Source organism: Phalangium opilio, unplaced genomic scaffold (genome assembly GCF_054372755.1).
Source record: "Phalangium opilio isolate 3A_F unplaced genomic scaffold, DU_Popi_V2 ptg000060l_1, whole genome shotgun sequence".
Taxonomy (NCBI): domain Eukaryota; kingdom Metazoa; phylum Arthropoda; class Arachnida; order Opiliones; family Phalangiidae; genus Phalangium; species Phalangium opilio.
The window spans coordinates 1,564,260-1,581,802 of NW_028324177.1; the positions used below are offsets into that span (position 1 = coordinate 1,564,260).

The following is a 17,543-nucleotide window of genomic DNA, read 5'->3' on the forward strand; positions in this document are numbered from 1 at the left end:
TTCATATCTGTTATGAGCTTCTATTGTGTTGATGAACTTGAAGGCAAGGCTTCCCAAGCCGTTATATAATTATGCAGGGAAACCAAATAATTGACATGTATTGTTTGGCCTTGGTACAGCTTGACGTTCTATAGACACTGACTCAAGCCAATAGAAAGATTATTTCTTTGAATGTCTTTGCTGTTCTTAATCCAAAGACGGCAGACGCTCTCACTCTTTGAACACGCCAGTCTAAAGTGTCTGTTGTTTCGGCATAGAAGTTGAATATTTATATTTGTTGATCTGTCTATCGAAGTCTTGTTGTGTTGTTTTTTATAATGATGATGATCATATTTTTTAGCTGTGTAGTTTTAACCTTTTATAATGGCTATGATGAATTATCTTTCTGTTGAAGCTTAGCAGCTGGCACGTGTTGATACAATACGCTTGTAATTGTACGAAAATAGTCTTTAAATTGCATGTTTCAAACTTGAAAATATGCATTGCTCGTAGCATTTATGTCGAAATAATTTTGTTCTTCGTTATATATTATTAGTTATGTAAAGGGGCGGAGGGGGAGGAGGCGAAAGAAAACTTTAGCATTTACTGGCTATTATATGTTCATTTAAATATGAGATTTTGAGGGTCAATTTTTTTAAATTTTGTCAGGCAACTCTTAGCTTTAAGTTTGGAAACAGTGCTGCTAGAACATGACAATTATTGTTTTGCGCGTGGGTTACCAAAGGGACAATGAAAAGGTTATAAAATTTTGAAGAAAAAAAATTATTCGTACTTTCCACTGGATATCAATACATCACGCTCTTGTATTGTAGCATTATCACAAAATACGCATCGCATTTCTGTTAATCTCATCCTTTTTCTAAAGATTTTCAATCAATTCTATCTCGGTTTTCTAGTGGAAGATTGAAAATGTTGCTTTGAACAATATTCTCCGAATTTTGTTCAACTTGACAATTGGGGCATTTGGTAACGTTTTGAGACTTCGACCAAAAATATCTTTTAGAGCCTTAGAGTAATCGGCTTCCATTTCTTTGTTTAGTGTTGTCAAGATGACCAACAAAAATTCACTGGCGTCTTGTTGCTCATTTAGCGAAAAGTGATTACCAACAGCTATTCTCAGTTCCAAGCCTTTACGGCTAAATCTATCTTGAGAACTCTCGATGTCGTTTATTGCTTTATGGAGGCAGCGTAAAACTGGTTTTTCTACGAATAATCCGTTGTAAGATTTGACCAATTCTCTTAATTCGGGCACTAATAAGAGCAGTTGCAAAACGCTATTTGAATAGCATGTTACTTGATCATCGTTATTTAAACCTTTCACGGGAAAACTATCCAAACTCTGTTGGTGCTTCCTTTTCTTCTTTGGCATTTTCTGCACCGTATCGTCACATCTCTCTTCCTCGCCTTCTAAAAGGCTTTTAGATAGAGTAGGTGCACTTCTTTTTCTACCTCGGCTTTGTTTTGACTCCGTTATTTTCAATAGAGGCAGATCTGGCCTATATTTTTTGCGAAGCCTGTTATACACCATTATGGCTCCATAATTTTAGTCGGATCGAACTGTAATAGATGGAGTCCGGCTAAGGACGTCACTCTCGATAAAGCGACGTACGCCATGCCCGTTCCGAATAAATTCGGACCCAAATCCATAATGGCGCATTTTAAACTCATGCCTTGGCTTTTGTGTATCGTAATAGCGTATGCCAGGATGACGGGAAACTTGGAGCGCTTAATTTAAATGCTTGCCTTGCCAAAAATTTGACGCAAATTTTCTCAACTAAAAAGTCAGTGTTAGCGTCATCGTTATTCGGTTCGCGATCTACTCTAAAAATGCCAACAACGTTTCCTTGTTCGTCCTTCTTGAATCCAGTTACGAAACCCATCGTACCATTTACAACGCCTTTTTCAAAACTGATATTCCTTCTGACCATTATTCGGCAGCCAACGCAGAGACCTAACTCGCTCTCCAAACCGCCCGTTTTGGACGGTTCGTTTTTTAGCCCTTGCAGTCTCTTAAGAATGTTTTTATTCATTTTTTCCCATAGTCAGCGAGTCTATCCTGGCAAGGAATGACTTCAACTTTCTTGCCGTTTATACGCAGGATTTCGCAGTTGAATTTTTCGCAAATGACTAATTTAGGCATCAAACAAATTGGGTGAAACCCTTCATTGGACAGTTTAATGAAAAGGACCATAGCCACCTCGATGTTTTTTCCTCCAGCGACCAATCCACTTTCTAAGGTTGCAACATCAGCTTTGGAGATATTTCCAATTCTAACTCTGCTTAAAATGTCGCCGTAACTTTGGTCGTTGGCTTGCCTAACATTTTGCGTAAGTTTATCGTATTTAAAAAAGTTCCAAAGATCACTTTCTCCGATGCAATTGAATCTAAGTCTAGCTTCTTCGGAAGTGATTTTGATAAACGCGGGATTTCCTTGAACCGGAGGCAATTGGGAAAATTCTCCGAAAACAAGGATAAATACAACTCCACCAAATGGTTGGTTCATTTCCCAAAATTCGTTCAGCCTCAAGTGAACGTGAGTCAGTAAAACCGACGAGACCATAGAAATTTTATCAATAATTAACAGTTTTAAATTTCCCAACGTTTCTTTCATAATGCTCATATTGTCAGAACTCAGGGAATGGTATTCGGCGATACGCCCATGATCGACCGGCAACATTAGTAATCTGTGTAATGTTACGCCATTAACATTCAACGCTGCCAAACCCGTTGGCGCGGCAATGGCAGCTTCCACATCAGCCATCGCGTGTTCAGTTTCGATAACAGTTTCTTTCCCTTGTAGCGCATTTTCATCGTCGTCACTTTCAGCCCCCGAAATTATGGTTTCGGGCTCTTTCGCCTTTTTAGAAGCCTTCCGTTTCTTTTCAACTTCTTTGGAAACCGAGAATTTCTCGTGATATTCTCCCATATCTTTTAACACCGAAAGCGAGTTTTCGAAAGCATCGGCGTATGTTTCAAAATCGTCCAATAGCTCAGGTTCAGCACGCCACGGTTTGAAGAGGATCAACAGAGCGTGACAATACTGTTCTTTCTCCTCTATCGGGTCGTGAATAAAGTGATCTATTATGTACGGCTTAATTCTCTTTCTCATGAAACCCAGATTGTTTTTCAACTAGATTACATTCGCATTTTTCTCGACACCCTCAGAGCGCATCGCATAATCGTAAAACTGACCAGATTCCCGCAAACTTAGATTTTCCAAGCTGTCAGGACGATTCGGATATTTGTCGTCGACGAACCCTTTTTGGCAAGTGTCCGTGCTTTCGGGGTCAGTTTCCCTCAATCGCGCGAGTTCCTTGTAACCTTTCAAAATTCTCGATCGGTTTTCTTTCAAGTTAGTGTTTATAAATTTAGTGCTGTCAGACTTGTTGTAAAGGTCTTGGCCCAGCATCATATCGAGAGCTTCATAAATTCCTATTTGCTTGCACGTCAAAGATTTCAATCTATAGGCAAATAATTTTTTGGACAAACTTTCGTTGCCTAACTCGGCAAAAGTTTGGTCCATGTCAGCCCGGTCTCCCTTTGTCACGTAAGCCGTGACATAGTTTGCCACTATTTCCGATTTGTCAGCGACAAATTGCAAATCCATGTTGGCTTTGGAAGCCAAAAGTAGCGTGGGATTGTAATCATTGATTAAAACTTCGTGCTGTTTTCTCGGCAAGTCATACAGTCGTTTCTGCACCTTTTTCATTTTACGGTGACGAGTAACTGATGTAACAGAATTCATAGTAGCAATGTTTGTTACGTTTCGAGGGAAACCGTAACGACACACTTTCAATCCTTTTTTAGAATTTTTCACCTTCTTATAACAACTGGAGGTGCATTTGTGAGTTTGGAATTTTTTTACCAGCCGGTGTAGTTCCGGACTTACCGATGCTCTTGGCATAGAACACGTGACGTGTTTTTGCACGTAATCCAAAATAGTCTCGGTCGAAGAAGTTCCAATCTTTGGAGCGTCCTTGGCCCACAAAAGCATATGGTAGTGAGGTAAACCCCGAGATTGGTATTCAACCCTCCAAAAATGATGTTCTATCATGCCAAGAACTGGATTTTGCTTACACAAGACAAAGTTTTTTAACAGCGACCGCACTTTGTTGTGAAAGTGCAAATTGACGCTAAGTGGGTCTAAATTCAACAATTCAGCCACCGTCATCGACTCTACTCCTGGAACGTCTGAATTCACTTTTCTCAAGTGATCGTGCAGTTCCATATCATCGTACTCGGCCGGATTAAAAGTTAGAAGCCAGGTGGGAGGACCAAATTCCCGAATCATCGCTAAAACGTATCTAAGAACTTTATACCAGTAGTCCTTCGTTCCTCGAATATGACCCAAGAAAGTAGCTAAATTACTCTCAAGTTCTTTATCGCCAGATTCAACTCGATTGAGCAAATTTTCAACCCCAATTGGCATGGGTTTTTAACACGAAGAACGTAGTTCAAACTGCTAGAAATCGCTTTCATTTCGCATTCTTGATAAGAATGGAACAAATTGGCGTAATCTCGTCTAAAAATTGGACTTTTGTTCAAAAGACGGGATAAACGATACTCGGTTTCCGTTATTTTCCCAAATGGTCTATCATCGTGCTTGCCAAAGCGACCCCGAGGGAACAAATGAACGAAGCTCATGTATTCCAGATTTTTGTCCCAAGTGCTAACCGGCTCCGCCTCGACGCGCTTCATTTGGTAAGCACCCAATAAATCCTTCGGTGGTTGGACGTTCACCGGATGAATAGAGTAATGATCGTACAGATCATTGGCTTCGCCTTCAGAAAGTTTTCGCAACAAAGACTCGGGCTGTGTTAGAATTTTGTAGGCGTCGCCTGGTGCAAGGCTAGACTGATTTTCATCGTGCTCCTGCATGTTCGAAGCGTTTTGGTCACTTTGGACGTCGTGACTACTATCCGCTGGTCCTTCTGTTGGAAGCGCGTGTCAACGCATCAGATCCATCATTAATTAACGCAAGTGAATCTGTTACGCTCAGTAATTCTTCGGGAGTCAATGAATTTTCATTTCCATCAATTTGTTGCGTGCCACAAATATAATCCTCGTTCATTGTCGAAATATCAATGTCTTTGTAAAAAGGGTTTATCTTTTTCAGCACACTGAATGCTTTCAACACTTTTTCGAGGCAAACAACCTGTTGCCAAACTTTTTTGTCCGCTGTGGGAACGCCATTGACCAAGATATGCAGTTCGTGATTTTTGGGCAATGTCTTGGGAATCATCTTCAAATTTTTCTCCACGGGTATTGGAAGATAAATTACTCTTCCCTTCAAAGCTTTAACCGTGCCAAACTGAATGTTGGAGTTGGTTTCGGTGCCTAACCGCAGCACAGTGTGGAAGGCCTTCACAAGCTGAATTAAGACTTTCTCAAACATGTTTAAACTGGTGACATCTAGTGGAGGATTGTCAACCGCCAAGTTGTTCAGAAAACATCTGATGGGAACTTTACCCTTTCCCAAATCCGTAGCGCAGTAACGACATAGTAGCATGTCTGCTTCTCTCGTGTCGGAATTATTCATTATCCAGCCAGCTCTTAAAATCAGATAGGCCTCGTTCTCAAAAACAGCTCTGTTTACCAGTTTTTCTACTGCTCTTAAATCAGATTTTTTCAGTAATCTTAAACAGCAGTCGCAGGGCGTGTCGTGAAACTCGTTGGTGTTTAGCATTGCCCGAGCGAATTGATTCTCGTAAAGACTCAAGATTTGACTTTCATCGAGACTCGGCTGAGGAGCGTTAACGCTTCCTTCGGGAGCATCGTTTTGTTCCTTATTTAAATTTTTCCCACGTGTAGCAAGGGTTTTCCTTAATTCCGCCATGACATTCGTCACAGACTCGTAATCACCACTTTCAATTTCAGTTGAGATTTTAGTTAACGCGTTGAGTAACGCTTTGACGTGATAAATATTATTCAGAATATTTCTAATTCCCGAATAGTGAGGAGCCAGTTCAGCTAAAGCACGCAAATGACTTTGGCACTCTTCGCTATCAGCGCAGTAAGCAGTGTGTCCTAGGAACGGAACTATTCTCACCACTATTTCGTCCCCATCTGGTGGTATAGACACGTTTGATTTTTTGCAAAATTGTTTTCTTAATTCGCAAAGGTCCAAATCAGAGTCAAAAATTTTAGTCAAAGATTTTTCATTCGCATTGGCAACTGTGTTTACGAAAGCTAGTACTTTTGCAATGGCTCGAGTTCGAACATTACAAATAACACTGCATTCCCAATATACAGTTTTGTTTAAGGTTTCAATAAACCCACCTTCATTGATCACAAAATTTGCTTTTGGATTCTTCAGTTTCAACAATGTTGAAGAGATTCGTAACAACTCCCGATTCATTAACTTGTAAAACTAGTTCAACATTACTAGTTGCGTTATTGTTTTTCATGTCAACGATATTTCCCATTTCGTCAACAAACAATTCTTTAGTCGAACTGGCAGCACGGTGTCTCAGAACTTTTCTTATACTACCATCAGAATCCAATTTAAAAATTTTGCCGTAATGTGACTCATCGCCATTTTTCAATATTTTACCATTATTGCCAATCACATAATAGGTAGTTTCAAGAAAATAGGCCTCTTTCATGCTACTGTGAAGCCTTTTCCCACCCACAACTTCTGCCAAATTGCCAGGGTCAATGGACCCAATTTCTTTGATTTTCTGAACAAAATCCTTAAATTCACTAACAATGCTCGTTAGTTGGGCGTGGTAAGCCGAATATAATTGCCTTTTCAAATGCAATATTGTACCAGCTAGCACTTGGTATTTTAGCTTGTGAGAGATAGACTTCGTGCGTCGTTTTTTAGTCTCACCGTTAAAATACTCTGACGCCACCAGTCTTTCAGTTAGACGTTTGACTAAAAACCTTTTATAGCTTTCGGCTATAATTTTTTGGTTTTTCGTTTTGAAAATCCCCGCATTGAGGAGCTTTTTCGCAAAACCAAATTTATCTACTTTAGTTGGTTTATGTTTGGGTTTTAATTTTTTTGAGCAAAAAGCAACATTAGTGGTGCCACCTGGTGCCATAGCCCTTTTACAACCTTTTGCTGTACCAAGCGCAAGTTTACGCTGAACATAGTTATTTGCATTTCTTCTCTGAAAATAGTCTTGGTTTTTCAGATATAATTTCTTATTCTTAACTCGCTTAGCTTTCTTTTTTTGCAAAGCTTTACTGTTAACTAACAGTTCCAATTTATTTTGGGCTCTTTCTTTTTGCTTTGCTAAGCATTTATTTTTTCTCTTTATTTTCTCCCGATAAAACATTACGAAAATTTACGAATCGCACAAGAAAGCAAATCTTTTTCAACCTCTGCAGAGTTGTAATCAGTTCAAGCAGTACCGTATTTGACACGGTTTGCAATGGGTCACAAGGAAACCTTAATCCCACACTGGAACTTGCAATTTGGATACACAAAGAGATCCAACTAATGGGAACACAAAGAAACCCAATTAATGGGAGCACAGAGAACCCAATTAATGAGAGCACAAAGAACCCAATTAATGAGAGCACAAAGAACCCAATTAATGAGAGCACAAAGAACCCAATTAATGAGAGCACAAAGAACCCAATTAATGAGAGCACAGAGAACCCACTTGCCAAACACAAAGAATTGGCTGAATAAAAGGTACACAGTAGAGGACTGCAAAGGCTTTGGGAAAACTCCAACTCCATAGAAAGCCAAGGGACTCCCTCATTTTTGGTCGGAGTTGGAGTTGGGTAAAATAAATAATTTGGCTTTGGGTGGCTTTGGGAATATTATCTCTGAAATGGAACGGAGTCGGAAGGGAGTGGAAATATTTCGAAAACTTATACGGGAGTCGGTCGGGACTGGATTATTGTTGGATTCAGGTGGCTTTGGCTGGCGTTGGCATTTATAGTATCCAAATGGAGTTGGTGGCATTAAGAGCCAGCCTTATTTTATTCAACTGGAGTTGGGTGGCATTAGTGATATTAGTCAATTTTTCCTCTTTGAATTTCCCACGCGGTTGTTTTGGCGCAAGCGGGATGCATGAAGTTCAACCCCACACAGACGGCACATGACGGTCGCGGCTGGTACAGCCGTCCCTCCGCAAAAAAAATCAAAATCATTGCTGTGCGAGAGAAAACGAAACTAAAACTATTTGTTCTTTTTAAGTCATAAATTTTTCTGTCGCCTTAAATTGAACGTAAAATTAAAACTACAATTATAAACAACGTTCGAGTTTATAATAGAAATAATTGAAAAAATGCAGTGGGATAACGTTGGAAAACCTGCATAATATATAAGTTCATAATATACCACACGGCCGGCTGGGAAACGTTGGGGTAAATATAAATGAAAATTGGTTAGGTTAAATGCTTTTGTGTTTGGAGTTAGAAAGTTTGTTGGAGCTCTCATTGGCTTTGGCAGAGATGGGAAAATTTGTCGGATATCTCATTAGTTTGGTCAAGGATTAGCTTTGGCAGGGATTATTAGAAAACTTGTCGGATTTCTCATTGGCTTTGGCAGGGATGGGAAAAATTGTTAAATTTCACATTGGCTTCGGCAGGGATTGGAAATATTATTGAATTTATCAATTGGCTTTGGTAGGGATTGGAAAGATTTTTAAATCTGTCAATCGGCTTTGGCAGGGATTGGAATTCGTGTGAAACTTCAAAATTGGCTTTGGCAGAGATTCAAAAATGAAATGAACTTTAGTGTGGCGTTAGGGAGGAGTTGAAAATATAGCAATGGCGTTAGGGTGGCTGTGGCGTTTGTGAAAATTTTACCATTGGAGTTGGCAGGCTTTGGGAATGACTTTTTTCAGTTTGCAGCCCTCTAGTACACAGGGTACCTTTTAGGCGCACAGAAAGAACCCAGTGTCAAAATTGTAAAAAGAAAAAAAAATACAATATAAATTAATGAAGATAATATAATTACAAGGGAAAGTGAAACCTATTAAGACTAAGAGTAAATAAGACAATTTCACAATCTGAAATGAGAACAAAAGTTATTGTACAATAGGAACATAAAAAAATCAAAAATACTTAAGTTTATAAATCATATAAAACCGTAAAAATTAAGATTCGTGGCAATTAATATTCTTTTAGAAGTCTTCGGAATTTTAAGAGAACGGAACGACGTGGAAATTGTAACAATTCCCGCCAAAATAGAAGTCAAGAGAATAAGCTTTTTAATTTATTGCCCTCTGGGAGTCTGGAGTCTGGAAAAGTAGCATGGAGCAATTTAACCTGGAAACGTTTCTGTAAAATCATGCTATCACTCCAGTTTAATTGCTCAATGGTACTTCCCCTAGCCCGGGGAATATTTTTGGCGGGATAGTACTAGTACTTGTTATAGCAAGCCGTTTATCAACCTCGTAAGTATGTTTTAAACACAATTTTTAATAGTTAAAATTATTAATTAACGAGTTTTGAAGTTAAGTCATAAAATTTGAAGTTATAATGTTAAAATTTATTGTTAAACTTTAAACTAGATAGAAAGTAATTGATTGTAAACTATTCAATGAAATTTCTTGTTTGTCGGTTTGGGTTTAGTAATGGAAGGCAAAAATATAAAAGTGGTAAATGCCTACTTTTACGGCGGAGGCGGACTAGGCGGCGGCGGTCGCGGACGGGGCGGAGGACGGGGCGGAAGACGAGGCGGAGGACGGGGCGGACGACGAGGCGGCGGTCGCGGACGGTGGCAATGGGTCCGGACTTGCTATAAGTGCAAGAAGGCCGGCCACATAATGCGGGAGTGTCCGCAAAACCGAGGTACTAAATATTTTCGATTGCTTTTCCCAGGGCTACCTAAAAACTTCTATGCACTTCGTTAAAGGTCTCATTTAGGGAAACTAGTTTTAAATTTAATAAAATGTTATAGAGAGCTTTCAGTTGGAGCTAAGTCTCGTGACATAATTTACGCTGCCATATTGGAGGGTTTAAAGCAGGAATGAAGCCGAGACCACCCAATATGGCTACCAGAACAGCGGTAAGAATTGGGAGGGTGTGACGTACTACTATCCCATCTGAAAGCTCCCTACTGAAAATAAAAAAGACAGTGAAGTTCCCTGCTATCCCTAGGTAGCCCTAATGCAAGCAAAATTAGTTAGAGCCTGTTATTGCCATGGCTTTCATAGCGTAATTTTGTTCTAATATTGGCAATGGGGTAGAAAGATATTCTATGGTATAAAAGTATCTAGAGAAAAGGGGATATTAGACTGAAATTGTAGGACAGAGAATCTCTGCATGTAAGATCAAAATGAAATATATAAAAAAGTATATCGCACACAAATCCGCCAAAGGTGTTAAAGGCTCAAGCATATATATATAGTTGTCTTATATACGGTTACATGATAGACGACCCGTTGCCGGTCAATACCACCACCACCACAACCACCACTACCACCACCACCACCCCAAGCACAACCACCACCATCCCAACCAACAATATGGAAACATCACTGTAAATATTTTGTAAGTATTAAACCACATTTAAAAAAGTTAACACTTTTATTATATTGGGGCACAGGAAAAGAAGTTACTATTGGGGTTTTTTTTTTCATTAATATCTTGAAAGCCTAAGTTTTAAATATTTTTGCATTCTCAATTCTTTTCTTGAGTTTCAATTAAAAATTTTCATTGAAGATAATTAATATATTTTTTCTTATATTTTTTGTAGCATCATCACCATATTAATTTTCATTCAATTTTTGGTCAAAAAGCATTTAACCAAATAAATTAATTTCATCCAAAATTATTGCATTCTTTTTAATTCATTTTAATGGACTAATATTCCATTCTTATTAATCCATTTTAGAAAAGTTTTATTTCCTTTAAAATAATAAATGGTTACCCCAATCATTTGTTTATGCTTTGAACGGGAGAAATGGTTTCCCAGCCATTTTGTAATACCTTAAAGCAAAGCGCGGGTCCAGTGGATCCCCTACAAGTTTGCTTTCCTCCTGAACTCCCGTTCTGGCTTGGCAAAGGCTAGTGGGCGGGATTTATATGGGCACTTATAAATCCCGCCCACAAATGCCTCCTGCCTTCTCCAAGCCAAAACTGGAGTTCGTAAGGAAAGTCAACTTGTAGGGGATCCACTGGACCCGCGCTTTGCTTTAAACTTAAGACACTTTTGACCCGCAATTACGTTATTCCTTGACTTAAAAATGGTTATCTCTTGAACCAAATAATTTTTTCCATCAATATTCATCTATTTAATAAATTAAAGGACCGTTCTAATTAATCCATTTTAATAAATTTTATCCCTTGAACTTAAGAAAATGTTTCCCAGTGATTTCTTTATCCCTTGAACATAAGAAAACGTTTCCCAGTTATTTCTTTATCCCTTGAATTGAAGACTCATTTTCTTAGCCATGTTGTTATTTTTTAAAAAATTCAATTAACTTTCCCATCATTATTCCATTCTTTTTGATCCATTTTAATAAATTAATGTTCGTTCTAATTAATCCATTTTAATAAATATTATCCCTTTAACTGAAGAAAAGATTTACCAGTCATTTCATTACCCCTTGAACATAGGAAATGATTTCCCAACCATTTTGTTATCTTTTGAAAAAATAAACTAACTTTTCCTTCCTTATTCCATTCTTTTTGATTCAAAACCATTTAGTTTTCCAGTTATCTAAAAAATGGTTGACCCGTTTGAAGCTACAAATATATTTCATAAAAACATTTTCTTATCCCTTTGACTCCTATTAACAGAAATAAACAATTTATACCAATATGAAAGTATCATTAATTGCTGTAAGCAAATATTAATAAATGAAACAATTTCTTTATCAACTCGCGTTAATCAATTTCTTCAATCTTCATAACTCAATGAAATTTTGTCGAATTTTAAAGCAAATAAATGGTGTGGTTTCGATTAAACAAACGTTACTAGATGGTCCCGTAGTCCAAGAGTGGGGTTGACAGGGTTTATTTGTTTATCAGTGTGTAAAGGGATTTAATTAGCCTCTATACCTAATTGCTAATTAAGTCATAATTGTCCAATTGCTAATTCCAATTCAATTAGTTGCCAGTTAATTAGCACAGCTCTGGTTTTTTTGGTGACACGGTTTTGTGATCGTGCGACTTAATCAATCATTTATTCTACCAGCAATTTGACAAACAATTTATCTTCGTAGCAGTTATCATTGGCACCTGGTGAGAATTAAAATTAGGCTATTGCTTATTGTTTTCTTGGGCAATGTTAAAATAATCATTATATAAATAAACTGGTCATCGTTTAATTTTTTCTTAGGTAACTAAAAATAAGCACTAAAAAAATAATAAAAAATTTAATAGTTACCCAACAAAAATGATTGGAAGAGTCTGAATAAAAAATATTAATTGGTTTGTTGACAGGGTTTAGTGATCGTGTCATCTATCGATTAATTTACCAGCAATTTCAACGAACAAAATGATGTACGTATTTGTTATCATTGGCCGGTGACACCAGTTTAGAAACCTGTTAACAAACCCTTATGCGTAGAGTTTGCAAAAAGACATGAAATTTAGCACTTAAACTTAATTTTTCCCAAAATCCTTAAAAATGGTCCTAGAAAAAGGTTTAAATTTTCATATGCAAGGCCTAATACCGTTTTGCTTGACTGCATGTCGCCGTCAAATTCCTTTTAAAGCCTAGATCATATAGGATAGTATCCACCCTTGATTTTCATTTCGCAAAACACGTTGGATTCGTAAACTTCGACGCGCACAACGATTAGAAGCATTAAAATGCAAACACAACAACACACTGAGCGCATACATTTATATAGGCCTAGGCCTAGTAAATAAAATTTCTCATTACAGCTGTTTTCAGGGCTGAAGCGACCGAAAGACGGCGGTAAAGAAAAATTCTCCGGCCCCTTAAAGGGAGGGAACGAAATTCAAATGCAAGGCGCGTCCCATCAACAAACAACATTGAATTCGTTTTACGCAATTATAATATTGAAATTTTATACAATTAAGTAATATTTAAGAAAACAAAGCACTACTTTCAAAGTCTAAACTTAATAAGTACGACGATACGAGAAGGCGAAATAACGGGCAACGAGAGGTAATCATTTTTTTAAACGGCAAAAATTAACGGTAAGCCAAGGCTTAGCGCAATTTCACCGCCTTAAAAAAAGTGGCAAGTTTAGAAATAGATTGTGGGACAATACAAAGGTGGAAAATTATGAAATTAGGCTTATATTAAAGCTTGAAACCTATTTTATAATTATATTTAAAATCCATCCATGAGTAAATCCTCAAAAAATATGAAAATGGCAACGAAAAAGGACCCACTCTCAAATTTTTTCCCCTTAAAAAAATGGCGGCCACAAACGGGGTAATTTGTCACGGCGGCAATATTAAAGCAGTCTTATCTCACTATCGATAGGCCATTTCAACCAAAAGGCATTAAGAAAAAACAATCGGATTATTATGACGCAACTATACGTAAAAAAAGGCCAATATTGGTCGCGCTGATATTTACCAATAAAACAGCGTATCCATGCTAAACTATCGCAGATTGGGGTAGTTTTTAAAATTTAAAATTTAAAATTAAACATACTTAAAATTAATTTTTCTCAAAAACCTTAAAAATGGTCCTAGAAAAAGGTTTAAATTTTGTTATAAAACCGTTCCAAAACGTAACAAACGAATATTTCATTTCAAAAGGGTGGCGACAAAATGGCTAAATTTGAAAAAAACTCCATGTTATTTCTATGGGAAAATTTAACTTTTTCACCAAAAGGGCTGAATCATTTTATGCAAATGAAAACCACCCTTAGAAACTTTATTTTTTATAAAATAAACTAATGAGTGGATCTTTTTGAAATTTTAACCACATATTGAGGGCCCGAATTGTAGTTCTGTGGAAGTTTTTCAAAGCAGTTAATACGATGCAAAAAAAGTTTTAACCAATGAAAAAACCATCCTTATACATTAAAGTCGGTATGAAGTCTTATCTAAGAGAGCTATCGCTCTCCTAGAATACCATCAGTTCCTATTCTTCCAAGACGATCGGAAAGGGATAATAAGGGCATTCCACCAAAGAGATTGACGTACAAGGCAACGGTTCAATATCCTCGCGAACCAAGCTCATGGGAGGAACTCGCCGACTTAAATCCGAGAGAAAGGAAGAACTGGACAGATGCTGCTAAAGAAGAAATATCATCTTTACATGAAAGAGGAACTTGGGAGTTAACAGACCTACCACCAAATCGGAAGGCCATTGGTTGTCGTTGGGTTTTCAAAGCCAAACATGATCAAAATGGAGCACTCAGCAAATATAAAGCCCGATTAGTCGCCAAAGGCTATTCTCAGAAGTTTGTGCGAAGATTTTGACGAGACGTTTGCACCTGTCGTGAAGTACGAGACCGTACGTTTTCTACTCAGCATCGCCGCAGCCAAGAACCTAACGGTCAAACACTATGACGTCAAAACCGCATTCCTGCATGGAGACATAGTCCAGGACCTGTATATGGAACAGCCTCCGGGTTTCATCCAACCTGGAAATGAAGAGAAGGTCTGCAGACTCAAGCGCAGCTTATACGGATTGAAGCAATCTGCAAGGGCCTGGAACGTCAAAGCCAATCAAATTCTACTTGATGAAGGATTCAGTCGTAGCAAAGCCGATCCAGGACTTTACTCGAAATTGGAACAAGACGGTACCTGGACGTATATCCTACTATACGTAGATGATCTGTTGGTGTTGAACGAGAATGAAGCCACCATCAACAATCTGTACGAGAAACTAAATAAGCACTTCGAGCTAAAGGACCTAGGAAACGCCTCGTATTACCTCGGTATCCAGATTGAGCGAGGAATTGACGGAAGCTTTACAATCCATCAAGGAACTAAAATAGCGTTCATGCTCAAAGACTTCGGCATGCAAGATGCGAAGATATCCAAAACTCCTATGGATCCCTCTTATCCAAAATTGTCTGGAGACGAAGATATCCTATCCTATTATGCAATTGGAAGAACTCACGAAAAAATAATTTGTAAGAAAACGTTCTCGAAAAACTTCATCTGGCGTTGTAAACAAAGTTGAAGGGAATTTCCTCAACTGTCATTTCTAAAGATACGTAATATACCTTAAGTAGTAACTTAACACGTCTAATCAAGTTTTTTGGGAAATTCTAAATTCGCGCGTCTTAGGTCAAAAAAAAAACAAACACTTAATGGGTTTTCCGAAGCACATTTTAGAATTAAACGTGTCGAAGTCTTTCTTTATTTTATTAGCCAAAAAATGGTGTAAATAGAATATCTCGACCGCTTGCTATTGGGTTAAAGCGAAACATTCGGAGGTATGTTCATTCCAAAGACATTAGATGGGACTTATAAATTACCCCGAAGTTCTTTGGTTTAAAGCCATATCTATCGTCTTTGGATGATCTAGATACCACCGGATATTACGTCATAAGACAAGATGCGTAACTTTTGAAAACGTATCTATATAAAAGCAAAATCGAAAAATTTATATTATTTTGTAATAAAATTGAAAAACGCGTTTTTTTTCACGGGTGACTGAATCCGATATAACAATATATATATAATATATATATATATAATATTTTCAATAAAATAATTGGTTTAACTAATTTGGCCTTCGTCGATTGCAAATATAACATAATATCGATAATTTGTTATCTAATATAACTTAATAGCACCCCGATTGTACAGTAGGTATACCTTACTAGAGTGTTACACGTTTATTAAAATACCTTTTTATATTAAATTGCGTAACTCGAACGTGACTTTTTGAAGTAAAACTAAATAAGGTAAGAGTCATTTAAATTCATTGTTAAATAATACAATAAATTCATAAGATATGTTCCATAAGTGTGTCATTGGTTACTGAGAGCTTGTCATGAAGTGACGTAGGTGAAACGTCATAGATTCTCGTAAAGCGACGCCTGGTGAAGCGCTGTCAAAGGCTTAGTACAGACTAAATAGAGTAATATCGGTTACGGGGAGGGTGACATTAAACTCCGCCCATTCACCATTTTGGAGGCAGAATTTAACATGAGCTCTATAGCCACCAGAAGGTGACTCCATCTGTTGGCACCTGGTGAGAATTAAAATTAGGCTATTGCTTATTGTTTTCTTGGGCAATGTTAAAATAATCATTATATAAATAAACTGGTCATCGTTTAATTTTTTCTTAGGTAACTAAAAATAAGCACTAAAAAAATAATAAAAAAATTTAATAGTTACCCAACAAAAATGATTGGAAGAGTCTGAATAAAAAATATTAATTGGTTTGTTGACAGGGTTTAGTGATCGTGTCATCTATCGATTAATTTACCAGCAATTTCAACGAACAAAATGATGTACGTATTTGTTATCATTGGCCGGTGACACCAGTTTAGAAACCTGTTAACAAACCCTTATGCGTAGAGTTTGCAAAAAGACATGAAATTTAGCACTTAAACTTAATTTTTCCCAAAATCCTTAAAAATGGTCCTAGAAAAAGGTTTAAATTTTCATATGCAAGGCCTAATACCGTTTTGCTTGACTGCATGTCGCCGTCAAATTCCTTTTAAAGCCTAGATCATATAGGATAGTATCCACCCTTGATTTTCATTTCGCAAAACACGTTGGATTCGTAAACTTCGACGCGCACAACGATTAGAAGCATTAAAATGCAAACACAACAACACACTGAGCGCATACATTTATATAGGCCTAGGCCTAGTAAATAAAATTTCTCATTACAGCTGTTTTCAGGGCTGAAGCGACCGAAAGACGGCGGTAAAGAAAAATTCTCCGGCCCCTTAAAGGGAGGGAACGAAATTCAAATGCAAGGCGCGTCCCATCAACAAACAACATTGAATTCGTTTTACGCAATTATAATATTGAAATTTTATACAATTAAGTAATATTTAAGAAAACAAAGCACTACTTTCAAAGTCTAAACTTAATAAGTACGACGATACGAGAAGGCGAAATAACGGGCAACGAGAGGTAATCATTTTTTTAAACGGCAAAAATTAACGGTAAGCCAAGGCTTAGCGCAATTTCACCGCCTTAAAAAAAGTGGCAAGTTTAGAAATAGATTGTGGGACAATACAAAGGTGGAAAATTATGAAATTAGGCTTATATTAAAGCTTGAAACCTATTTTATAATTATATTTAAAATCCATCCATGAGTAAATCCTCAAAAAATATGAAAATGGCAACGAAAAAGGACCCACTCTCAAATTTTTTCCCCTTAAAAAAATGGCGGCCACAAACGGGGTAATTTGTCACGGCGGCAATATTAAAGCAGTCTTATCTCACTATCGATAGGCCATTTCAACCAAAAGGCATTAAGAAAAAACAATCGGATTATTATGACGCAACTATACGTAAAAAAAGGCCAATATTGGTCGCGCTGATATTTACCAATAAAACAGCGTATCCATGCTAAACTATCGCAGATTGGGGTAGTTTTTAAAATTTAAAATTTAAAATTAAACATACTTAAAATTAATTTTTCTCAAAAACCTTAAAAATGGTCCTAGAAAAAGGTTTAAATTTTGTTATAAAACCGTTCCAAAACGTAACAAACGAATATTTCA

The 17,543-nt window shown here is 37.3% G+C and overlaps 1 long non-coding RNA gene across 1 annotated transcript; it reads right to left on the reverse strand.

The window, feature by feature from the left end:
* Positions 1-16,195: 16,195 nt before the first annotated feature.
* LOC149666155 (uncharacterized) lies at positions 16,196-16,497 on the reverse strand. The gene is made up of 3 exons (XR_016368269.1): positions 16,487-16,497; positions 16,289-16,369; positions 16,196-16,220 (listed from the first exon to the last, which is right to left on the reverse strand). It is a non-coding gene; the product is annotated as an uncharacterized LOC149666155 (long non-coding RNA).
* Between the last annotated feature and the right edge of the window lie 1,046 nt (positions 16,498-17,543).